The sequence below is a fragment of the Artemia franciscana genome, chromosome 8, assembly GCF_032884065.1.
Source record: "Artemia franciscana chromosome 8, ASM3288406v1, whole genome shotgun sequence".
In the NCBI taxonomy this organism is placed as follows: domain Eukaryota; kingdom Metazoa; phylum Arthropoda; class Branchiopoda; order Anostraca; family Artemiidae; genus Artemia; species Artemia franciscana.
The window spans coordinates 35,388,881-35,415,357 of NC_088870.1; the positions used below are offsets into that span (position 1 = coordinate 35,388,881).

The 26,477-nt window shown below is 35.1% G+C and overlaps 2 long non-coding RNA genes across 2 annotated transcripts in view; one reads left to right on the forward strand and one right to left on the reverse strand.

The window, feature by feature from the left end:
* Nucleotides 1–26,477, reverse strand: part of LOC136030348 (uncharacterized) — a 361,960-nt gene that overhangs the window by 329,007 nt on the left and 6,476 nt on the right. The window lies entirely within an intron of this gene.
* LOC136030349 (uncharacterized) lies at nt 19,706–25,140 on the forward strand. The gene is made up of 2 exons (XR_010618260.1): nt 19,706–19,784; nt 24,902–25,140. It is a non-coding gene; the product is annotated as an uncharacterized LOC136030349 (long non-coding RNA).

Here is a 26,477-nt window from a genome sequence, read left to right on the forward strand (position 1 = left end):
GACACAGGGAATGTTCGATTAGCAATCACCATCAACAAAGCTCAAGGGCAATCATTAGAATCATGAGATATAGATCTGAATACGGATTGTTTTTCCCATGGACAATTATATGTTGCATGTTCAAGAGTCGGTAAACCTGACAATCTATTTATATGCACAGACAATGGGACAGCGAAGAATGTTGTATATTCGCAAGTTTTACGTAGTTAAAAACATATATATATATATATATATATATATATATATATATATATATATATATATATATATATATATATCTATATATCTATATATATATATATATCTATATATATAAACATAAGTTGTCTGTGGATGTGTGGGTCTGTCTGTCGGGTGACGTCATGTTTGTGTGTTGACTGACGTCATGAAGTTAGTTGTCGTCATTTTTGTTATGACGGTGACGTCATTAAAGATATTTAATACATGCGTTCACGTAGAAATCTATTAATGTTTAACTGTAAAATGACTGATGAACTTACAATGGCAACAGCCGAGGAAGATTCTCAAAGAGTCTATGCCAAAAAACTTGCTGCTGATAGAGAAAGTAAGAAAAGAAATTGTGCCGAGGAATCAAAAGAACAGCAAGGAAACAGGCTTGAGGCTGATAGAGAAAGTAAGAAAAGAAAGCGTGCCGAGGAATCAAAAGAACAGCAAGGAAACAGGCTTGAGGCTGATAGAGAAAGAAAGAACAGAAAGCGTGCCGAGGAACTACCAGAGCAACGCGAAACCAGACTTGCTGCTAAAAGAGAACGTAAAAAAAGAAGGCGTGCCGAGGAACTACCAGAGCAACATGAAACTAGACTTGCTGCTAAAAGAGAAAGTGAAAAAAGAAGGCATGCCGAGGAACTACCAGGGCAACATGAAACCAGACTTGCTGTTAAAAGAGAAAGTGAAAAAAGAAGGCGTGCCGAGGAATCACAAGAACAGCAAGAAATCAGGCTTGCTGCTGATAGAGAAAGTAAGAAAAGAAAGCGTGCCGAGGAATCAGAGCAACCTGAAAGTTATCGCCTGGCATTCAGGTACAGCCCAGTCGATGATTATAGCTTGAGTAGATGTGTTCAAATCGGGACTATGTCTAAAATTTGTCCTTATTGCAAGGCCTTGAAATTTAATGGTGAAACAATGGGAATGTGTTGCGCCTCAGAAAAAGTTAAACTTCCTCTATTGGCTGCACCAGAAGAGCCATTGAAGACTTTCCTTACTGGAACTACGTCAGAATCTAAGCGTTTTTAGTCACAAATCAGAAAATATAACTCATGTTGAGATATTGTTCTTCATAAGCGAAACGCTCAGTTGTTAAGAATTGCTGAAACTCATCGATGCTACGATGCCCTACAATATCCTATCATTTTTTGGGATGGAGCCGACGGCTATCACTTTAATATTAAATTGATAAATACAGCCACTAACAAAGAAATGAATAAGAAATGCAGTGCAATGCATTATTATTCCTATAGACTAATGATTCGGCAGGATGAAGAAAATTATATTTTAAAATGCCGTCAATTGTTTCACCAATTCGTCGTTGATATGTATGCTAAAATTGAATCAGAACGTTTGCTATATATCCGCCTGAATCAGACTAAGCTCCGCTCTGAACAATACATTCATTTGCGAGATGCAGTTATAAATGACGGTAATACCACAAACGTTGGAAGATTAACAATTTTACCTTCGTCATATGCTGGCAGTCCCCGTCATATGCATGAATATGCTCAAGATGCTATTGCGTATGTTCGTCTCTATGGTCGTCCAGATTAATTTATCACATTTACATGTAATCAATCTTGGGACGAGATACTGCAGCTTTTACTTCAAGGACAATCGGCGGTTCATAGACATGACCTTACGGCCCGTGTCTTCCGGCAAAAGTTGAAACCACTAATAAACTACATAGTAAATTTTGAAGTGTTTGGGTCAGTACGATGCTGGATGTACTCAGTGGAATGGCAAAAACGAGGTTTGCCACACGCACATATACTAATCTGGCTACATAAAAAAATTACTTTGAACGAAATTGATGATGTGATTTCCGCTGAAATACCTGATGAAAATGTCGATAAGGGGTTACCTGATATTATTGTAAAAAATATGATACATGGACCTTGCGGTGCACTGAACGAAAATTCACCATGCATGGCCAAAGGAAGGTGCACAAAGCAATATCCTCGACTTTTAGTATCCAACACAATTACTGGCAATGATGGTTACCCACAATATAGAAGAAGATCTACTGAAGATGGCGGTAAAACAGCAATAATAAAGAAGCGTAACGGTACCACCATCGAAGTAGATAACCAGTGGGTTGTTCCATATTCCCCATTATTATCTAAAACATTTAATGCACACATAAACGTTGAATACTGTAACTCCGTAAAGGCAATCAAATACATATGTAAATACGTCAACAAAGGCAGTGACATGGCAGTTTTTGGCTTGCAGCCCGAAATCAAAGATATCGACGAAATCGTACAATATCAGGCTGGAAGATATATAAGCAGTAATGAAGCTGTTTGGCGAATTCTTTCATTTCCGATACATGAACGTAGTCCAGCTGTTGTTCTCTTAGCGGTACATTTACAGAATGGTCAACGTGTTTTTTTCTCGGAAACCAACGTGCAACAAAGAGCCCTGAATCCACCGGATACAAAGTTAACCGGTTTCTTTTCGCTTTGCAAAAATGATTCTTTTGCAAAAAAACTGCTGTATACTGAAGTGCCTTCGTATTACACGTGGAATACTAAATATAAAGTATTTGAACGTCAAAAACAGGGTAAGTCAGTCAACGGCCAACCTACCATCTTCAAAGATACCACGATAGGAAGACTCTACACCGTTCACCCCAATCAACATGAATGCTTCTTTTCTACGCCTGCTTTTGGTGAATGTACCCGGTCCGACATCCTTTGAGTATTTGAGAACTGTAAACGGTACTATACATGACACTTACCGTAGTGCATGCCAAGCTCTGAATTTATTGGAGAATGACCAACACTGGGATAACTGCATCAATGACGCGTGCGAAACGTCAACTCCAAGTCAAATTCGTGCATTGTTTGGCATCATTTTAACAACTTGCTTTCCATCAGCTCCTACAGAGTTATGGGAAAAATATAAGTCAAAAATGTCCGAAGATATACTCCATCGAAAACAGTTAGAGACGTCAGATATGACTTTTGATTTTACATCAGAAATTTATAACTACACTTTAGTTATTATAGAAGATTTGTGCGTATGTATGGCAAACAAACCTCTTCAGGATTTGGGATTGCCTTCACCTAACCGTATCGCTGCTGTTTGGACATGTGTAGAATTGGATCGTGAACAAAGTTACAGTACGAGTGATCTATTGTCGTATGTACAAAATAACATTTCCAAGTTAACGTCGGAACAAAAAGACATTTATGATACGATAATGCATTGTGTCGATAACAACGTTGGAGAAATTTTCTTTTTGGATGCGCCAGGAGTTACTGGTAAAACATTTGTGATAAAACTGATTCTGGCATCAATTCGATCAAAAAATGATATAGCGTTGGCAATTGCGTCGTCCGGAATAGCCGCAACATTGCTGCCTGGTGGAAGAACTGCTCATTCCGCTTTGAACACGTAGAAATCTATTAATGTTTAACTGTAAAATGACTGATGAACTTACAATGGCAACAGCCGAGGAAGATGCTCAAAGAGTCTATGACAAAAAACTTGTTGCTGATACAGAAAGTAAGAAAAGAAAGCGTGCCAAGGAATCAAAAGAACAGCATGGAAACAGGCTTGAGGCTGATAGAGAAAGTAAGAAAAGAAAGCGTACCGAGGAATCAAAAGAACAGCAAGGAAACAGGCTTGAGGCTGATAGAGAAAGAAAGAACAGAAAGCTTGCCGAGGAACTACCAGAGCAACGCGAAACCAGACTTGCTGCTAAAAGAGAAAGTGAAAAAAGAAGGCGTGCCGAGGAACTACCAGAGCAACATGAAACCAGACTTGCTGCTAAAAGAGAAAGTGAAAAAAGAAGGCATGCCGGGGAACTACCAGAGCAACATGAAACCAGACTTGCTGCTAAAAGAGAAAGTGAAAACAGAAGGCGTGCCGAGGAATCACAAGAACAGCAAGAAATCAGGCTTGCTGCCGATAGAGAAAGTAAGAAAAGAAAGCGTGCCGAGGAATCAGAGCAACCTGAAAGTTATCGCCTGGCATTCAGGTACAGCCCAGTCGATGATTATAGCTTGAGTAGATGTTTTCAAATCGGGACTATGTCTAAAATTTGTCCCTATTGCAAGGCCTTGAAATTCAATGGTGAAACAATGGGAATGTGTTGCGCCTCAGGAAAAGTTAAACTTCCTCTATTGGCTGCACCACCAGAGCCATTGAAAACTTTGCTTACTGGATCTACGTCAGAATCTAAGCGTTTTTTTATCACAGATCAGAAAATATAACTCATTTTTCCAAATGACGTCGTTTGGAGCCCAAATCGAAAATCCAGATCAATTAATGTCTACTTTCAAAGTAAAAGGGCAAATTTATCATAGAGCAGGGTCCCTTCTACCATTCTCAGGCGAGAATCATAAATTTTTACAATTGTACTTCATCAGTGATAGAAATTCTGAATTGAATGCACGTTGCGAAATTTCTCCCAACGTTGAAAGGACAATCGTTTCCCAATTGCAACATCTTTTCCACGAAAATAATAATTTAGTGCGTCTGTTCAAAACAGCCATCGATTTGATGCCTACTGATACGCATAAAATTGTTATTTCCGCTGACAAAACGCCTCCTGGCCAACATGTGCGTAGATACAATGCTCCAACTATCGACGAAGTGGCAATCGTTATGGTCGGTGATCAGTTTTTACCTCGAGATATTATTCTTCATAAGCGAAACGCTCAGTTGTTAAGAATTGCTGAAACTCATCGATGCTACGATGCTTTACAATATCCTATCATTTTTTGGGATGGAGCCGACGGCTATCACTTTAATATTAAATTGATGAATCCAGCCAGTAACAAAGAAATGAATAAGAAATGCAGTTCAATGCATTGTTATTCCTATAGACTAATGATTCGGCAGGATAAAGAAAATTATATTTTAAAATGCCGTCAATTGTTTCACCAATTCCTCGTTGATATGTATGCTAAAATTGGATCAGAACGTTTGCTATATAGCCGTCTGAATCAGACTAAGCTCGGCTCTGAACAATACATTCATTTGCGAGATGCAGTTATAAATGACGGTAATACCACAAACGTTGGAAGATTAACAATTTTACCTTCGTCATATGCTGGCAGTCCCCGTCATATGCATGAATATGCTCAAGATGCTATTGCGTCTTATTGTATTATGCGTATCAGTACACATCAGACGTATCAGATTTTGCGTATCAGTAGGCATCAAATCGATGGCTGTTTTGAACAGACGCACTGAATTATTATTTTCGTGGAAAAGATGTTGCAATTGGGAAACGATTGTCCTTTCAACGTTGGGAGAAATTTCGCAACGTGCATTCAATTCAGAATTTCTATCACTGATGAAGTACAATTGTAAAAATTTATGATTCTCGCCTGAGAATGGTAGAAGGGACCCTGCTCTATGATAAATTTGCCCTTTTACTTTGAAAGTAGACATAAATTGATCTGGATTTTCGATTTGGGCTCCAAACGACGTCATTTGGAAACATGAGTTGTATTTTCTGATTTTTGACAAAAAACGCTTAGATTCTGACGTAGTTCCAGTAAGGAAAGTCTTCAATGGCTCTGGTGGTGCAGCCAATAGAGGAAGTTTAACTTTTCCTGAGGCGCAACACATTCCCATTGTTTCACCATTGAATTTCAAGGCCTTGCAATAGGGACAAATTTTAGACATTGTCCCGATTTGAACACATCTACTCTAGCTATAATCATCGACTGGGTTGTACCTGAATGCCAGGCGATAACTTTCAGGTTGCTCTGATTCCTCGGCACGCTTTCTTTTCTTACTTTCTCTATCAGCAGCAAGCCTGATTTCCTGCTGTTCTTGTGATTCCTCGGCACGCTTTCTTTTCTTACTTTCTCTATCAGCAGCAAGCCTGATTTCTTGCTGTTCTTGTAATTCCTCGGCACGCCTTCTTTTTTCACTTTCTCTTTTAGCAGCAAGTCTGCTTCCGCGTTGCTCTGGTAGTTCCTCGGCACGCTTTCTGTTCTTTCTTTCTCTATCAGCCTCAAGCCTGTTTCCTTGCTGTTCTTTTGATTCCTCGGCACGCTTTCTGTTCTTTCTTTCTCTATCAGCCTCAAGCCTGTTTCCTTGCTGTTCTTTTGATTCCTCGGTACGCCTTCTTTTTTCACTTTCTCTTTTAGCAGCAAGTCTGCTTTCGCGTTGCTCTGGTAGTTCCTCGGCACGCTTTCTTTTCTGACTTTCTCTATCAGCAGCAAGTTTTTTGGCATAGACTCTTTGAGCATCTTCATCGGCTTTTGCCATTGTAAGTTCATCAGTCATTGTAAACTTAAACATTAATAGATTTCTACGTGAACATATGTCTTAAATATCTTGAATGACGTCACCGTCAAAGCAAAAATGACGACAACTAATTTCATGACGTCAGTCAACACAGAAACATGACGTCACCTGATCGACAGACAGACACATAGACAGACAACTTATTTTTATACATATACTAGCTGTTGGGGTGGCGCTTCGCGCCACCCCAACACCTAGTTGGTGGGGGCGCTTCGCGCCCCCCCCCAAGCCCCCCCGCGCGCGTAAGTCGTTACGCGCCATAATAGTTACGCGCCATTGTAGTTGTGTCCCTATGTCCCACCTGTGAATATAGATAGATATATATATGGTTTTAACTACGTAAAACTTGCGAATATACAACATTCTTTGCTGTCCCATTGCCTTTGCATATAAATAGATTGTCAGGTTTACCGACTCTTGAACATGCAACATATAATGGTCCATGGGAAAACAATCTGTATTCAGATCTATACCTCATGATTCTAATGATTGCCCTTGAGCTTTGTTGATGGTGATTGCTAATCGACCATTCCCTGTCCCGGTGTCCCGGTCGTCATTTACATCCCCCTGTTTCCCCCGGTGTCCCCGTTGTAGTTGTGTCCCTGTGTCCCGGTCGTCATTTATATTCCCTGTGTCCCGGTCGTCATTTGTATCCCGGTGTCCCGGTCTGTATATACATTCGTTTTTTAGTTTTGTTTTTCTCCTTTATTTTTTTCCTTTTTTTTCTTTTTTAGCTTATTTAGATTTTTAGATTTTTTAGTTTTTTTATTAGTTTTTAGTTTTTTTTTCTTTTTAGTTTTTTTGTCCCGGTCGTCATTTATATCCCCCTGTTTCCCCCGGTGTCCCCGTTGTAGTTGTGTTCCTGTGTCCCGGTCGTCATTTATATTCCCTGTGTCCCGGTCGTCATTTGTATCCCGGTGTACCGGTCTGTATATACATTCGTTTTTTAGTTTTGTTTTTCTCCTTTATTTTTTTCCTTTTTTTTTTTTTAGTTTATTTAGATTTTTAGATTTTTTATTTTTTTTATTAGTTTTTTTTTCTTTTTAGTTTTTTTGTAGTTTTTACCTTCTTTTTAGTTTTGTTAATTTTTTTTTTTACTTATGTCCTGGTCGTCATTTATACTCCCTGTGTCCCGGTGCTTTGTTGATTGCTAATCGAACATTCCTTTTGTCCTGGTCGCTTTCTCTTTGAGTGTCGTCATTTATTTTTTTCTTTTTTAGTTCTTTTAGTTTTTACCTTTTTTAGTTTTTTTTAGTTTTTTAGATGAAAATTTTTTTTAGTTTTTTCCTTTTTTTCTTTTTAGTTTTTTATTGGTTTTTACCTTTATGTTAGCTTATTTTTCAGTTTTTTCCTTTTTTTTTATTTTTTATTTTTTTTAGTTTTTTACCTTTTTTTAGTTTTTTTAGTTTTTTTAGTTTTTTAGCTTTTTTACTTTTTTTATTAGTTTTTAGTTTTTTTGTAGTTTTTGCCTTTTTTTAGTTTTTTCAGTTTTTTTTTTAGTTTTTTATTGGTTTTTACCTTTATTTTAGCTTATTTTTCAGTTTTTTCCTTTTTTTTAGTTTTTTTTTAGTTTTTAGTTTTTTTAGTTTTTTACCTTTTTTTAGTTTTTTTAGTTTTTTTAGTTTTTTAGCTTTTTTATTTTTTTATTAGTTTTTAGTTTTTTTTGTAGTTTTTGCCTTTTTTTTAGTTTTTTAGCTTTTTTATTAGTTTTTAGTTTTTTTTGTAGTTTTTGCCTATTTTTAGTTTTTTTAGTTTTTTAGCTTTTTTATTTTTTTTATTAGTTTTTAGTTTTTTTTGTAGTTTTTGCCTTTTTTTAGTTTTTTCAGTTTTGACGTCACCTGATCCAGTTTTTTCAGGTGATGTCACCTGATCCACGATCCACAGATCCACAGACAACTTATTTTTATATATATAGATAGTTTTTTTTTTTACTTATGTCCTGGTCGTCATTTATACTCCCTGTGTCCCGGTGCTTTGTTGATTGCTAATCGAACATTCCTTTTGTCCTGGTCGCTTTCTCTTTGAGTGTCGTCATTTATTAGTTTTTTCCTTTTTTTTCTTTTTAGTTTTTTATTGGTTTTTACCTTTATTTTAGCTTATTTTTCAGTTTTTTCCTTTTTTTTAGTTTTTTTTAATTTTTTATTTTTTTTAGTTTTTTACCTTTTTCTAGTTTTTTTAGTTTTTTTAGTTTTTTAGCTTTTTTACTTTTTTTATTAGTTTTTAGTTTTTTTTTTGTAGTTTTTGCCTTTTTTTAGTTTTTTCAGTTTTTTTTTTAGTTTTTTATTGGTTTTTACCTTTATAGTTTTTTTAGTTTTTTAGCTTTTTTATTTTTTTATTAGTTTTTAGTTTTTTTTGTAGTTTTTGCCTTTTTTTAGTTTTTTCAGTTTTGACGTCACCTGATCCAGTTTTTTCAGGTGACGTCACCTGATCCACACATCCACAGACAGACAACTTATTTTTATATATATAGATATATATATATATATATATATATATATATATATATATATATATATATATATATATATATATATATATATATATATATATATATATATATGTTTTGAACTACGTAAAACTTGCGAATATACAACATTATTCGCTGTCCCATTTTCTGTGCATACAAATAGATTGGTTTACCGACTCTTGAATATGCAATGTCCATGGGACATGGACATTGCAATATGCAATATGCAATACAATATGCAATTGTCCATGGGAAAAACAATCCGTATTCGGATCTATACCTCATGATTCTAGAGATTGCCATTGAGCTTTGTTGATGGTGATTGCATCCTCCTGTGCCCCCCAGTGTCCCCGTTGTAGTTGTGTTCCTGTGTCTTGGTCGTCGTTTATATTCCCTGTGTCTCGGTCGTCATTTGTTTCCCGGTGTCCCAGTCTGTAATTTCTCTTTGAGTGTCCCGTTCGTCATTTATATTCGCTGTGTCCCGGTGTCCCGGTCGTCATTTTTGTCCCGGTGTCCTGCTATATACATTCGTTTTTGAACTTATTTATATATATATATATATAGATCTCACAACGATCCAATTTTAGTCGCATCTGGTTAAACCCGTGTCCCGGTGTCCCGGTCTGTATGTACATTCGTTTTTGAATTGTTTTTTTTTTAGTTTTTATTTTTTAACCTTTTTTTTTAGTTTTTTAGTTATACCTCATGATTCTAATGATTGCTCTTGAGCTTTGTTGATGGTGATTGCTAATCGAAGATGCCCTGTGTCTCCATCGTCATTTATAATCCCCCTGTGTCCCCGTTGTAGTTGTGTCCCTGTGTCTCGTCATTTATATTCCCTGTGTCCCGGTCGTCATTTGTATCCCGGTGTCCCGGTCTGTATATACATTCGTTTTTGAATTGGTTACCTTTTTAATTTTGTTTTTATTTTTTTTTAGTTTTGTTTTTCTCCTTTATTTTCATTTTTTTTCTTTTTTCTTTTTTTTTCTTTTTTAGTTTTCTTAGTTTTTTTTTTTTGCTTTTTTAGTCTTTTTATTAGTTTTTAGTTTCTTTCTTTTTAGTTTTATTTGTAGTTTTTACCTTTTTTTTAGTTTTTTTTAGTTTTTTTAGTTTTTTCTTTCTAGTTTTTACCTAGCCAAGGTTCGAACCTGCAACCTCCCGGGCCTAGAACCTGGAACATAACGCGTTACCAACTCAGCTACTTCGGGCTTGAATACATTCGTTTTTGAATTGGTATATGATGAAATAATTCAGACTTCATATGCGGACAGACAGACAGACAGACATAGCACACATACAGCTTATTTTTGTATATATATATATATATATATATATATATATATATATATATATATATATATATATATATATATATATATATATATATATATATATATATATATATATATATATATATATATATATATATCTATCTTCTATATATATAAAAATAAGTTGTCTGTGGATCTGTGGATCAGGTGACGATCCACAAAAAAGGTAAAAAACTAAAAAATAAAAAAAAAAACTGAAAAAACTAAAAAAAGGCAAAAACTACAAAAAAAATAAAAACTAATAAAAAAAATAAAAAAGCTAAAAAACTAAAAAAACTAAAAAAACTAAAAAACTAAAAAAACTAAAAACTAAAAAAAAACTTAAAAAAAGGAAAAAACTGAAAAATAGAAGAGAAAAAGAAAACTAATAAAATTAAGAATAAAATAAAAAAAAAATAGCTTTCTGTTCTTTCTTTCTCTATCAGCAGCAAGCCTGTTTCCCTGCTGGTCTTTTGATTCCTCGGCACGCCTTCTTTTTTCACTTTCTCTTTTAGCAGCAAGTCTGCTTCTGCGTTGCTCTGGTAGTTCCTCGGCATGCTTTCTGTTCTTTCTTTCTCTATCAGCCTCAAGCCTGTTTCCCTGCTGGTCTTTTGATTCCTCGGCACGCCTTCTTTTTTCACTTTCTCTTTTAGCAGCAAGTCTGCTTCTGCGTTGCTCTGGTAGTTCCTCGGCATGCTTTCTGTTCTTTCTTTCTCTATCAGCCTCAAGCCTGTTTCCCTGCTGGTCTTTTGATTCCTCGGCACGCCTTCTTTTTTCACTTTCTCTTTTAGCAGCAAGTCTGCTTTCGCGTTGCTCTGGTAGTTCCTCGGCACGCTTTCTTTTCTGACTTTCTCTATCAGCAGCAAGTTTTTTGGCATAGACTCTTTGAGCATCTTCATCAGTCATTGTAAACTTAAACATTAATAGAATTCTACGCGAACATATGTCTTATATAACTTGAATGACGTCACCTTCAAAGCAAAAATGATGGCAACTAATTTCATGACGTCAGCCGAAACATGACGTCACCTGATCCACAGATCCACAGACAACTTATTTTTATATATAGATATATATATATATATATATATCTATATATATAAAAATAAGTTGTCTGTGGATCTGTGGATCAGGTGACGATCCACAAAAGAGGTAAAAAACTAAAAACTAAAAAAAAAACTGAAAAAACTAAAAAAAGGCAAAAACTACAAAAAAAAACTAAAAACTAATAAAAAAAATAAAAAAGCTAAAAAACTAAAAAAACTAAAAAACTAAAAAAACTAAAAACTAAAAAAAAACTTAAATAAAAATAAGTTGTCTGTGGATCTGTGGATCAGGTGACGATCCACAAAAAAGGTAAAAAACTAAAAACTAAAAAAAAAAACTGAAAAAACTAAAAAAAGGCAAAAACTACAAAAAAACTAAAAACTAATAAAAAAAATAAAAAAGCTAAACAACTAAAAAAACTAAAAAAACTAAAAAACTAAAAAAACTAAAAACTAAAAAAAAAACTTAAAAAAAGGAAAAAACTGAAAAATAGAAGAGAAAAAGAAAACTAATAAAATTAAGAATAAAATAAAAAAAAATAAAAAAGATAAAAACTAAAAAAAAGTAAAAAGAAAAAACTAAAAAAGCTAAAAAAAAGGTAAAAACCAATAAAAAACTAAAAAGAAAAAAAGGAAAAAAAACTAAAAAAACTAAAAACTAAAAAAAACTAAAAAAACTACAAAACTAAAAAAACTAAAAACTAAAAAAAAAACTTAAAAAAAGGAAAAAACTGAAAAATAGAAGAGAAAAAGAAAACTAATAAAATAAAAAAAATAAAAAAGATAAAAACTAAAAAAAAAGTAAAAAGAAAAAACGAAAAAACTAAAAAAGCTAAAAAAAAGGTAAAAACCAATAAAAAACTAAAAAGAAAAAAAGGAAAAAAAAAAAAAAACTAAAAACTAAAAAAAAAACTTAAAAAAAAGGAAAAAACTGAAAAATAGAAGAGAAAAAGAAAACTAATAAAATTAAGAATAAAAATAAAAAAAAAATAAAAAAGATAAAAACTAAAAAAAAAGTAAAAAGAAAAAACGAAAAAAACTAAAAAAGCTAAAAAAAAGGTAAAAACCAATAAAAAACTAAAAAGAAAAAAAGGAAAAAAACTAAAAAAAATTTTCATCTAAAAAACTAAAAAAAACTAAAAAAGGTAAAAACTAAAAGAACTAAAAAAGAAAAAAAACTAAAAAAGGAAAAAAACTGAAAAATAAAGGAGAAAAAGAAAACTAAAAAAATATAAATAAAAATAAAAAAACTAAAAAGATAAAAACTTCAAAAAAAAACTAAAAAGAAAAAAGAAAAAAACTAAAAAACCTAAAAAAAGGTCAAAACCAATAAAAAAAAAACTAAAAGGGGAACACTGGGACACAAATGACGACCGGAATACTGGGAATATAAATGACGACCGGGACACAGGGAATGTTCAATTAGCAATCACCACCAACAAATCTCAAGGGCAATCATTAGAATCATGAGGTATAGATCTGAATATGGATTGTTTTTCCCATGGACAATTATATGTTGCATGTTCAAGAGTCGGTAAACCTGACAATCTAAATAAATGACGACACTCTAAGAGAAAGCGACCGGGACAAAAGGAATGTTCGATTAGCAATCAACAAAGCACCGGGACACAGGGAGTATAAATGACGACGACCGGGACACAGGGACATAACTACAAAGGGGACGCCGGGGTGCACAGGGGGATATATAAATGACGATGGCGACTCAGGGAATGGTCGATTAGCAATCACCATCAAGAAAGCTCAAGGGCAATCATTAGAATCATGAGGTATAGATCTGAATACGGATTGTTTTCCCATGGACCATTATATGTTGCATGTTCAAGAGTCGGTAAACCTGACAATCTATTTATATACACAGACAATGGGACAGCAAAGAATGTTGTATATTCGCAAGTTTTACGTAGTTAAAAACATATATATATATATATATATATATATACATACATACATATATATATATATATATATATATATATATATATATATATATATATATATATATATATATATATATATATATATATATATATCTATATTCACAGGTGGGACATAGGGACACAACTACAATGGCGCGTAACTAATATGGCGCGTAACGACTTACGCGCGCGGGGGGGCTTGGGGGGGGCGCGAAGCGCCCCCACCAACTAGGTGTTGGGGTGGCGCGAAGCGCCACCCCAACAGCTAGTATATATATATATATATATCTACATATATAAAAATAAGTTGTCTGTGTGTGGATCTGTGGATCAGGTGACGTCATGTTTGTCCGCATATGACGTCTGAATTATTTCACACTAATACAAAAGAAGAAAAAAACTAAAAAAGGTAAAAACTACAAAAAAAAACTAAAAAGAAAAAAAAACTAAAAAAGCTAAAAAACTAAAAACAACTAAAAAAAGGTAAAAATCTAATAACTAAAAAAAAACTGAAAAAAATAAAAAAAGGCAAAAACTACAAAAAAAAATAAAAACTAATAAAAAAACTAAAAAAGCTAAAAAACTAAAAAAACTAAAAAAAACTAAAAAAAGGTAAAAAACTAAAAAAAACTAAAAACTAAAAAAGAAAAAAACTAAAAAAAGGAAAAAACTGAAAAATAAAAGAGAAAAAGAAAACTAAAAAAATATGAATAAATATATATAAAAATAAGTTGTTTGTGGGTTATGTCTGTCTGTCTGTCTGTCGAGTGACGTCGTGTTTGTCCGCATATGACGTCTGAATTATTTCACACTAATACAAAAGAAGAAAAAAAACTAAAAAAGGTAAAAACTACAAAAAAAACTAGAAAGAAAAAAAACTAAAAAAGCAAAAAAACTAAAAAAAACTAAAAAAAGGTAAAAAACTAAAAACTAAAAAAAACTGAAAAAACTAAAAAAAGGCAAAAACTAAAAAAAAAAACTAAAAACTAATAAAAAAACTAAAAAAGCCAAAAAACTAAAAAAACTAAAAAAAGGTAAAAAACAAAAAAAAACTAAAAACTAAAAAAGAAAAAACTAAAAAAAAGGAAAAAACTGAAAAATAAGAGAAAAAGAAAACTAAAAAAATATTAATAAATATAAAAAATATAAATATAAATATAATATAAATTAGCAATCAACAAAGCACCGGGACACAAATGACGACCGGGACACAGGGAGTATAAATGACGACCAGGACATAAGTAAAAAAAAAACTAAAAAAACTAAAAAAATGGTAAAAACTACAAAAAAACTAAAAACTAATAAAAAAACTAAAAAATCTAAAAATCTAAATAAACTAAAAAAGAAAAAAAAGAAAAAAGGAAAAAAATAAAGGAGAAAAACAAAACTAAAAAACGAATGTATATACAGACCGGGACACCGGGATACAAATGACGACCGGGACACAGGGAATATAAATGACGACCGGGACACAGGGACACAACTACAATGGGGACGCCGGGGGGCACAGGGGGATATAAATGACGACCGGGACACCGGGACACAAGGAATATAAATGACGCCCGGGACACTCAAAGAGAAATCACAGACTGGAACACCGGGACACAAATGACGACCGGGACACAGGGAATATAATTGACGACCGGGACACAGGGACATAACTACAAAGGGGACGCCGGGGTGCCCAGGGGGATATATAAATGACGATGGCGACTCAGGAAATGGTCGATTAGCAATCACCATCAACAAAGCTCAAGGGCAATCATTAGAATCATGAGGTATAGATCTGAATACGGATTGTTTTCCCATGGACCATTATATGTTGCATGTTCAAGAGTCGGTAAACCTGAAAATCTATTTATATGCACAGACAATGGGACAGCAAAGAATGTTGTATATTCGCAAGTTTTACGTAGTTAAAAACATATATATATATATATATATATATATATATATATATATATATATATATATATATATATATATATATATATATATATATATATATATATATATCTATATTCACAGGTGGGACATAGGGACACAACTACAATGGCGCGTAACTAATATGGCGCGTAACGACTTACGCGCGTGGGGGGGCTTGGGGGGGGGCGCGAAGCGCCCCCACCAACTAGGTGTTGGGGTGGCGCGAAGCGCCACCCCAACAGCTAGTATATATATATATATATATATATATATATATATATATATATATATATATATATATATATATATATATATATATATATATATGTATATATATGTATATATATATATATATTAATTTATTTATGACCCATCATCTATCTATATATATAAAAATAAGTTGTCTGTCTGTCTGTGGATCAGGTGACGTCATGTTTCTGTGTTGACTGACGTCATGAAATTAGTTGTCGTCATTTTTGCTTTGACGGTGACGTCATTAACGGTATTTAAGACATTTGTCCACGGAAAAATGTTTAATTGTAAAATGACTGAAGAACCTACAATGGCAACAGCCATGGAAGCTGCTCAAAGAGTTTATGCCAAAAAACTTGCTGCTGATAGAGAAAGTAAGAAAAGAAAGCGTTCCGAGCAATCACAAGAACAGCAAGAAAACAGACTTGCAGCTGATAGAGAAAGTAAGAAAAGAAAGCGTGCCGGGGAATCACAAGAACAGCAAGAAAACAGGCTTGCGGCTAAAGTACGCAAAACCGCGCAGTTAGATGAAAATCCACCTGGACAGCGAGAGTCAAAACATATCAAAACTGACAATGATAGCGATGATGATTGGGTTTGGGATTTTGACTTGGATAAGGTCATCAATGCCTACCAGATTTAAGTTAAAAAAACAAAGGTTCGTCGATATGTACTTCATAGTGACGCTGAAAAATAAAGAAGAAAAAGAAAACTGAAAAAAGAAAAAAGGTAAAAAACTAAAAAAAAACTAAAAAGAAAAATACTCAAAGAGAAATTACAGACCGGGACACAAATGACGACCGAGACAGAGGAAATATAAGTGACGACCGGGAACCTCAAAGAGAAATTACAGACTGGGACACCCGGACACAAATCACGACCGGGACACGGGGAATATAAATGACGACCGGGACGCAGGGACACAACTACAACGGGGACGCCGGGGGCACAGGCGGGATATATAAATGACGACCGGGACACAGGGATTGTTCGAATAGAAATTACAGACCGGGACACCAGGACACAAATGACGACCGGGACACCGGGACACAGGGAATATAAATGACGACCGGGACACTCAAAGAGAAACTACAAACTGGGACACCGTGACACAAATGACGACCGGGACACAGGGAATATAAATGACGACCGGGACACAGGGACACATAGATCTGAATACGGATTGTTTTCCCATGGACAATTATATGTTGCATGTTCAAGAGTCAGTAAACCTGACAATCTATTTATATGCACAGACAATGGGACAGCGAAGAATGTTGTATATTCGCATGTTTTACGTAGTTGAAAACATATATTTATATCTATCTCTATTCACAGGTGGGAAACAGGGACACAACTACAATGGCGCGTAACTAATATGGCGCGTAACGACTTACGCGCGCGGGGGGGGGCTTGGGGGGGCGCGAAGCGCCCCACCAACTAGGTGTCGGGGTGGCGCGAAGCGCCACCCCAACAGCTAGTACTAAATAATAAAGTGATGGAGTATATTGATGAAAAAAAGAAAGAACATATCGTAATTACATTTTAAAATATAATCATGTATTTTACATGCTGTAGGGGGTGTGGTTTGATGTCTCTAAAGGTATAATTATTCGGTTTTTCGATCATGATGAACAAAGACCTGATTGTGAACAAAGGCTATCTCAAAGACTTGATTGGGCGATTTTCAGAAAAAGGGAGTAGGAGGAGGCCTAGTTGCCCTCCAACTTTTTTGTCACTAAAAAGAGCAGTAGAACTTTTAATTTCTGTTTGAACGAGCCCATTCCCGTATTTTAGGACGACTCAGTCGATACGAAATACTATATTTTTGCAGACAGAAGCTTGAAGCCTCTATAGTAGGGTTGTATGATACTCTGAATATGATGACGTGAATTTCATTAAGATTCCTTGACTTTTAAGGGGCCTCTTTTTCGATTTTGGCCGATCGCAATCAGTCCATATTTGGTGCCAAAGCTTTGAGGATTTGCAACTTTACGTAAAGGAACTGTACAACCCTCAGCACAACGCATGGCATGTGTGATTTCACTATAGTAAATGTTGATTATTTTTTTTTTTCCTACTTGGTCAGGTCTGAAGATTTTTGCAGCAGTTGGAAAGGTATCTTAATTTTGTCAAGTGTGGCATTAAGCTCTGCCTTGTATATAACATTATTTATTTCTTTCGGTCATATTTGAATTGCCACTTCCTTTTCTTTTCATCTTTTTCAATGAGAATACTATCAATAACAAAAGACTTGGAGATTGGTAAATGATCCGACACCGATATGCTAAAGTCAACATGGCTTGATTCATCCGCAGTCACGCCGTTCGAGCAGAGCATGAAATCAAGTGAAATTGTCACTCCGGAGCTATAGATATAAGTTTATGAATGGTTGTTTGGGACAACATACAGATTGAATAGAGCAGACAGAAGTATTTGAGATCTTGACTGATCTGGTACTGAGAGTTCATAGTTCACGGCCCCGGGGAGGATAACACGACGAGATGCTTAGGCATATTGCTGCAAAGATTTAGCAAGCTTTATTGTTGCACGAAAGAAATTTTCTTTTGAAGTCAACTTATTGTAATCAGTTGGTAAGTAATAGTAACATACTATCAGATTTGCAACTTTTATACCAAGGAAACACACGTTCTTAGCAAATGCTGATGCCGAAAGGTGAGAACTGATTAGTCCACCTCCCGGTGGACTGGCGATACTAATCAGTGCATTCCTCTGCCCAAATTCTTAGCTGGCCACACATAAAAAGTGAATTTTGTCTTTCACTTTTATCAGGGAAAGAAGTGGGCCGAAAGGAAATGTTCTTGTAGGCACAAAACGTCGACGCAGGACATCAAACTTTCAATCAGTGGGAATTTATTGACTGCAATACCATTCATATTCACCGAAGACACTTTTAGCTCAGAGTTTGTCAAAGCTTCATCATGAAATTTCTGGCTACGGGACAATTAACACTCCAGCACAGATGGTCTGTCTGCTTTGAAGCCTAACGTGAGAGTTGGGTCGAATTGGAGATTTCACATGCACATTTTGGTCCTCAAATTACACAGAGTTGAAGCTTTTCATAAATTCCAGCTAAAAAGGGTGTTAAATGCCTGTAACACTTCTAGAGATTTAATGTCTGGGGCGTTTTGACTGAAACTCTCGTTATATCTATCAAACTTAATGTCTTTTCCTGTGCTGTTTAATAAGATTAAATTCCCTTCTAATGTTCAATAACATTCTTTCAGCTTTTTCAGTTTACCATACATTTCATATTCCTTTGGTGGCTTGTGAGATAACATTTCAGTGAAAACTTTTTTTTTCATTTATCACACTCGAATGGCTTTTCACCGCCATGAATAATCACGTGATTAGTGAGGTCCTAGTCCTGAATAAAATCCTGCTTGCATATGCCACGCTTGAATGGCTTCTCACCAGTGTAAATCCTTACGTGTCTAGTGTGGCAAACATTCTGACTAAGACCTCACTCACATATTTCACACTTGAATGGCTTTTCACCGGTGTGGATCCTCATGTGTGTAGTGAGGTTGCCTTTCTTGCTAAAACATCACTCACCGGTGTGGATACTCATGTGTGTAGTGAGGTCATCATTAGTAATGAAACCTCGTTTACATATGTCTCACTTGAATGGCTTTTCACCTACGTGAATCTTAATGTGTTGCTTAAAGTTGATATTATGACTAAAACTTCGCTTACATACGCCACACTTGAATGGCTTTTCACCGGTGTGGATCCTCATGTGTGTAGTGAGGTTGCCGTTCTGACTAAAACCTTGCTCACATATGTCACACTTGAATGGCTTTTCACCGGTGTGGATCCTCATGTGTTTAGTAAGGTCACCGTTCCCACTAAAGCCTCGCTTACATATGCCACAATGGAATTGCTTTTTACAAGTAAGAACACAATTTTGAAAGTCCATATTACTATTGCTATAATAAATAACATATTACTAAGTCGCAAGCCTCAGTTCTCACAATTTTTTTGAACGCTCTACTAAATAAATTCTATTTACTTTTCTTAATAACCATAATTTTGCCTTGAAAAACACAAGAATTAGGAAACAGATTAATTCAAATAATTTTGCATTTATAAATTCTCCACTTGCCACTTACAATTTACTTTTAAAGTAGCAAACTCCAAATGAGTCAGCTTTGTTTGCGATTCTTTCCTCAGGCACAGTACTCCAGGGAACACATAAAACGTTCAACACTAATAATTGTAATAAACAGTTTTGTTTTTCATGGCATCTTTGTCAGTTTGTACTGGATATTGTGCCACATTTTATTGACGTTGAAGATTGTGATGGTGTTGTTCTTTCAACGTAATATTCCTTTCTTTTTCATTTTTGACACACTTTAATTCTCTTTTTCCCATGTTTTCTAACCCAAACTTATATTTGCTCTTCATTTTCAATGTCGACACGTTTTCAATTTGGCACAATTTCGACATTCTTTCTGTCACTTATCTACAAACCTTTTTTCTTTCTTCTTCAGTTTGGATTTTGATTATTTGAGAAAAATCGTCAATATCCTTTTCTTTAACCACCCGTATTGATCTCGTCTCATTTGATGGTCCAGGTTGCTGATTTTCAATCTTGGGGAATCTCATTTGTTCAGGCTATTCTCTTGGTCCTTGCACGATTGATAGTTCAGGTGGTTCTATAGAATCATCATTTGCAACAATTACAATTTTTTTTTTTTTTTGGGGGGGGGGGTCTTCCTACAGCCATTAAAATATTGGTTGCGTTCAAAACTGTGAGTTTACTGTTGTTTATTCCTTCGAATCTCTCTTTTTTTATAAGAGGATTTAACCTAATAGAAAATAAAACTTAAGCTGTTCCTAGCTGTTCAAATCGCTCTTGTCACGTTTAATGGGTCTAACTTTTTAAATTAATACAATGTCTAACTAATTAAAACTAATTAATTAAAACTAATTAATTAAAACTAATTAATTAAACTAATTAAAACGTCTTTTCTTAAATAAACTAATTACGCTTGGTATTTTATATTTAGCTATATTCCTTTTGTAATGTGGCATGTGTCATAGATATACAAACGATACTTTCAATCCTGGGGAGTGGGGGGAATGATGTAATTTGCTCGCTTGATAGATTATTTAAAAAAAAAAAAATTTTTAAGTTCGATTCAAAACTATATTAACATATGAAGGCATAGCTTTTAGCAGTTTATTTCTTCGCTCTTCACTTTCGTTTTTGAGTCGTTATAATTGTTGCTGACGGAAGTATTCTGACCTTGTATATTTTTTCTTTAGTTTTGCTTATCATTACTTAGCGCATAATGTACAGTTCATCATCAGCAGTAAAACTGCTTACTACTGATGATGAACACTGTAGATGTGTTCGAAATATCCAGTTAAATAATTTTTATATATATTCACTGTCAATTAAAAGGTTTCATCCCTATTTTGAACTGTTTTATTTTCGTCATTACTTAGCGAATTTTAAAAATACCCTTTACCTTTTCGGCCCAGATTGCTCATGTACCGTTTATGGTCTAGCTTGCTAAATTGTTCTCTAGGCACAATGAAACTACTTGAGACGCCTTTTTTTTTAATAGACTAAGTACGCTTGGTATTTTATACTTAACTATGATCCTTATGTAATATCGCATGTGTTATAGATATACAAACGATACTTTCACTCCTGGGGGATGGAAATGATGTAATTTATTCTCTTGGTAGGAACTCATTAATATGAGTCAATCATGATTTTTCTTGTCAATCATCTTTCTTTTGTAATTTTGTCTGCATCATATATTATACGTAACTTGTCCAGATGATGGTACCGGATTCCCCGAGGAAATTTGGCTTATTCAGTCATTGGGGATGGAACCACCAGCTGAGTCTGACCATGGCGGAGAGAGCAGCAGAAATGAGTCAAAGTATATTTGTTGTCAATACTTGTCTGGCAATTCACACCTGGTGCAGCAATGTTCTAAGTGTAAAGTGACCTCGTGACCGCACATCTTCTTACAAAACAACTAAAACAAATAAACCATACGGCTCATGTTTAATTAATATTCACTTGCGTGTGCGTGAAACGAAGATTCAACCGGTTAAAATCTTGATGTCCTGCCAAGAGCACATCTAAGAGGAAGAGGGAATGTTATAAGATGGGTAGGGGATAGGAGGTTCTAAGTTGTCACCGCTGCGTGCCAACACCTTGGAAATTTTGCTTATGCGTCCGCATTTTTCAGCATACTGGACAAGTTAGTAAGAGACCATATCATATAAATGTAAAGTGAAGTTTTCACAATAATGCGTGAATGATTAAAATTCAAAGTTCCGCTATTGAAATTTTTATTTAAAGAATCAATTTCAATAAATATCCTACACTTCTTTCAGTCAGCGGTTCATGTATTTGTGTTTATATAACTAAACCGGATTCTTTGATCAAATAGTTTCTTATTTAGCACTCCTGCAAACTGCAATTTCGAGGCAAGGCCCTTTCATTGCTATATGACAGGCTTGTCTCTATGGACTTTTATTGTCACTTATCTTATAACCGCAGACAATGTGAGTCTCTTCTTGAAGTCATGGCGTCACCAATAGGTTCTATATAACCACCATGGGAAAAACACAAATTCTTGCTTAAAGTTGAGACCTTCTTAGATCTTTTTAATGGCCAGAAATGTCAATATGCAAATTAAGAAAAAAAGTCCTGCCACTGAAATTCGAATTTTAATATTTCAATTAATAGCCTATAATTCCTTCAATCAGATTTTCACATATTTTTGTTTATGTAGCTAAACGATCTTCTTTGACTAAATTCTTTCCTATTTGTCACTTCCGCAAATATATAACATTTCTTTTATTTGCTCATAAGCTGCTAATAAGAAAGGGTAAAGAAAATCAAACAATTCTTGTAAGTGGCCTAAGTTTTGGGATCCAGAGTGAATTATTGAGACTGTTCTTTAGTGTGTATTAAAGAAATAAAAAAATTTTTTTTAGCTGAAAGTAAGGAGCGACATTAAAACTTAAAACGAGCAGAAATTACTCTGTATATGAAATGGGTTGTCCCCTCCGCAATCCCTCGCTCTTTACGCTAAGGCTTTTAATTGTTTTAAAAAGTAGAATTGTGGCAAAGAGTCAAACTTTAGCGTAAAGAGCAAGGGACTGCGGAGGGGACAACCCATTTCATATACGGAGTAATTTCTGTTCGTTTTAAGTTTTAATGTCGCTCCTTACTTTCAGCTAAAATAAATTATTAAAATGAAATTTGTATATTAATTCTTTTTTTGGCTAAATGGCTTTCTCTTAGTTTTGATCAGACGATTTTGAGAAATAAGGGGTGGAGAAGGAGGCCTAGTTGCCCTCCAATTTTTCGGTTACTTAAAAAGGCAACTAGAACTTTTAATTTTTAACGAACGTTTTTATTAGTAAAAAATATACGTAACTTAAGAATTAACTTACGTAACAAACTTTCATAATCTTATATTTTCATTATGTATACGAGGGGGTTTGTACCCTCGTTAATACCTCGCTCTTTACACTAAATCGTAAGTTTTGTCCCAATTCTTTAAGAATGACCCCTGAATCAGAAAGGCCGTAGAATAAATAGTTGAAATTACTAAAAATACTTTAGCAGAAAGAGCGAGGTATTTATCTCCTCCTAAATACCTCGCTCTTTATGCTAAAATATTTTTAGAACCCCTCATATGCGTAATAATCTCTGTTCGTTTTAAGTTTCAATGCTACTCCTTCCTTTCATTTGAAAAAACGTTTTCATGTTTATTTTTCATTGTTTTCTTATAGTAATGCTAGAAAATTCTGCGCCCTTTTCATTGAATTTTTCTTCCCCCATGACAGATTCCTCCAAGGAAAGATCCTCCAACATAGCCCCCTCCCCTCAGCCCCACCCCCAAACAAAATAAAATCCCCCTGAAGACGTCTGTACACTTCCCAATAACCATTACTACATGTAAACACTGGTCAAAGTTTGTAACTTGCAGCCCCTCCCCCAGGGATTGCGGGGGGGTAATTCATCCCCAAAGACATAGTTATTATGATTTTCGACTATGTTGAACAAAATGGCTATCTCAGAATTTCGATTCGTTGACTTTGGGAAAAATATGAGCGTGGGAGGGGGCCTAGATGCCCTCCAGTTTTTTTGGTCACTTAAAAAGGGGACTAGAACTTTTCATTTCCGTTAGAATGAGCCCTCTTGCCACATTCTGGGACCACTTGGTCGATACGATGACCCCTGGGGAAAAAAAAATAAATAAAATAAACACGCACCCGTGATTTGTCTTCTGGTAAAAAAATGCAAAATTCCAAATTTTTGCAGATAAGAGCTTGAAACTTCTACAGTAGGGTTCTCTGATACGCTGAATCTGATGGTGTAATTTTCGTTAAGATTCTACGACTTTTAGGGGGTGTTTCCCCCTATTTTCTTAAATAACGCAAATTTTCTCAGGCTCGTAACTTTTGCTGGGTAGGACTAAACTTGATGAAACATATATATTTAAAATCAGCATTAAAATGCGATTCTTTTGATGTAGCTATTGATATCAAAATTAAATTTTTTAGAGTTTTGGTTACTATTGAGCCGGGTCGCTCCTTACTACAGTTCGTTACCACGAACTGTTTGATTAGGCCAGGGATAAACATATGAGTACGACTATAGGCAGAAAAAGGGGGTTGTAAGCTTAAGGTATGCTTTTTTTTCGGAGGGGAATTTTTTCGTCAAATTATAGCAAAATCTTATCAGTGCGATACCGATATATCGGTATCGGACCCCAAAAATCTATATGAGTCGAACCCTAAATAATGCAACTTAAAAATGCTATAAATTAACGTCATTGAAAACGATGAAACACAAAATGAACATAAATTAAAATTATAAATGGTAAAAGATATTTTTTTTAGTTGAAATGTGGTCTATGAACTAATATTAGAATATTTGAAGCTAAAGTAATGTCTGTGGTAAAGTATGGATTTTAAATGTGGATGCTTGTAAAGGCTGAGGAAGATCTATTAATGTTTTCGAAATGAATTGTCTAAGGATAGCTTTAGATACTCGCAAGGCCGTATTCAGCGGAGGGGTTTGAATTTTCCCCTCCAGAAAATGTTTGTCCGACTCGTAAAAACGTAATAAAATGCATAATAACACATTTGGATTCGTTTAAAAAAAATTTTATTAAACCCTCTCAACATTGAGAAGAAATACTAGATACGGCCATGGGTACTTTTTCGACTTACCATATATCTTACAGTAGCCTAAGCTGTAATAAAATGTGAATTGGTTATAATCTTTTAGTGACACGATTAAGAACGGTTAGTATGGCTAGACCGTGTTTTACAATTGAAGGATGACAGGTAGCAAAAGATCGTGCTTTTGGCCCATCAATCCATCTGGGACCAAAGGATAGGCATGCCACCAATGAATACTGTCACGTAATTGTTACCTTTATCTTTCAGAACATTTGTAACGTCTTGAATCGATTGACTTGTCGTGACGTCATTATTGACTTTTCTTGATTGACAATATGGAGCCTATCTGTAGGAAAAACGGCTAGGGCCAGTAAACGACGTCAACATTACGGATACATTGATAGTAAATTGGAGTTACTGGTAACAGTTCTTTTTATATAGCGACACACCTTTGAAAATTTTTATTTTCGTTCAAACTTGATACAAATAAACCTCCCTAAATTGAACTAGTCTTTTCATTGGCATTTTGTTTCTGTACCAGCCAGAATTCATACTCTGCAAACGATTACCACTTTCTTCTTCTATCTACTAATTTCTCCTTCCAGTATCCAAGAGGTTGTCAAGCTTGATTTTCTGTTTAGCTTTGCCTTCATTTTTTCTAACCTCATAATCTATATATATAAAAATAAGTTGCTTGTCTGTGTGTCTGTCGAGTGACGTCATGTTTGTGTGTCGACTGACGTCATGTTTGTCGACTGACGAAATTACAGACCGGGACATCGGGACACGAATGACGACCGGGACACCGGGACATAGGGAAGATAAATGACGACCGGGACACTCAAAGAGAAAGCGACCGGGACACAAGGAATGTTCGATTAGCAATCACCATCAACAAAGCACCGGGACCCAAATAACGACCGGGACACAGGGAATATAAATGACGACCAGGACACTCAAAGAGAAATTACAGACCGGGACACCGGAACACAAATGACGACCGGGACAACAATGACGACCGGGACACCGGGACACAGGGAATATAAATGACGACCGCGACACTCAAAGAGAAATTACAGACTGGGACACCGGGACAAAAATGACGACCGGGACACAGGGAAACAACAACAACGGGGACGCCGGGGGCAGGGGGATATATAAATGACAACGGGGACACGGGGAATGTTCGATTAGCAATCATCATCAACAAAGCTCAAGGGCAATCATTAGAATAATGAGGTATAGATATGAATACAGATTGTTTTTCCCATGGACAATTATATGTTGCATGTTCAAGAGTCGGTAAACCTGACAATCTATTTATATGCACAGACAATGGGACAGCCAAGAATGTTGTTTATTCGCAAGTTTTACGTAGTTAAAAATACATATATATATATATATATATATATATATATATATATATATATATATCTATATTCACAGGTGGGACACAGGGACACAACTATAATGGCGCGTAACTAATATGGCACGTAACGACTTACACGCGCGGGGGGCTTGGTGGGGGCACGTAGCGCCCCCACCAACTAGGTGTTGGGGTGGTGCTTCGCGCCACCCCAACAGCTTGTTCTTTATAATAATATTTCGCTGAGGGAAAGCTGTTGAAGATTGAAGAAAAATCCTGAAATACCCTATGAACATTTGACCTCTTTTCTGTTCAAGCGTGGCTGGAGCATATATCTTGGATTTACTCACCCCCCACCCTTAATCTTGGATGCCTCAGAACTGGCTTTTACCAAGATTCGTCAGGTATGACAGGATTTTGACTGGGTGGCTAATTAAAAACAGTATACCCGTATTCAACTTCTTTTATCATATTCTA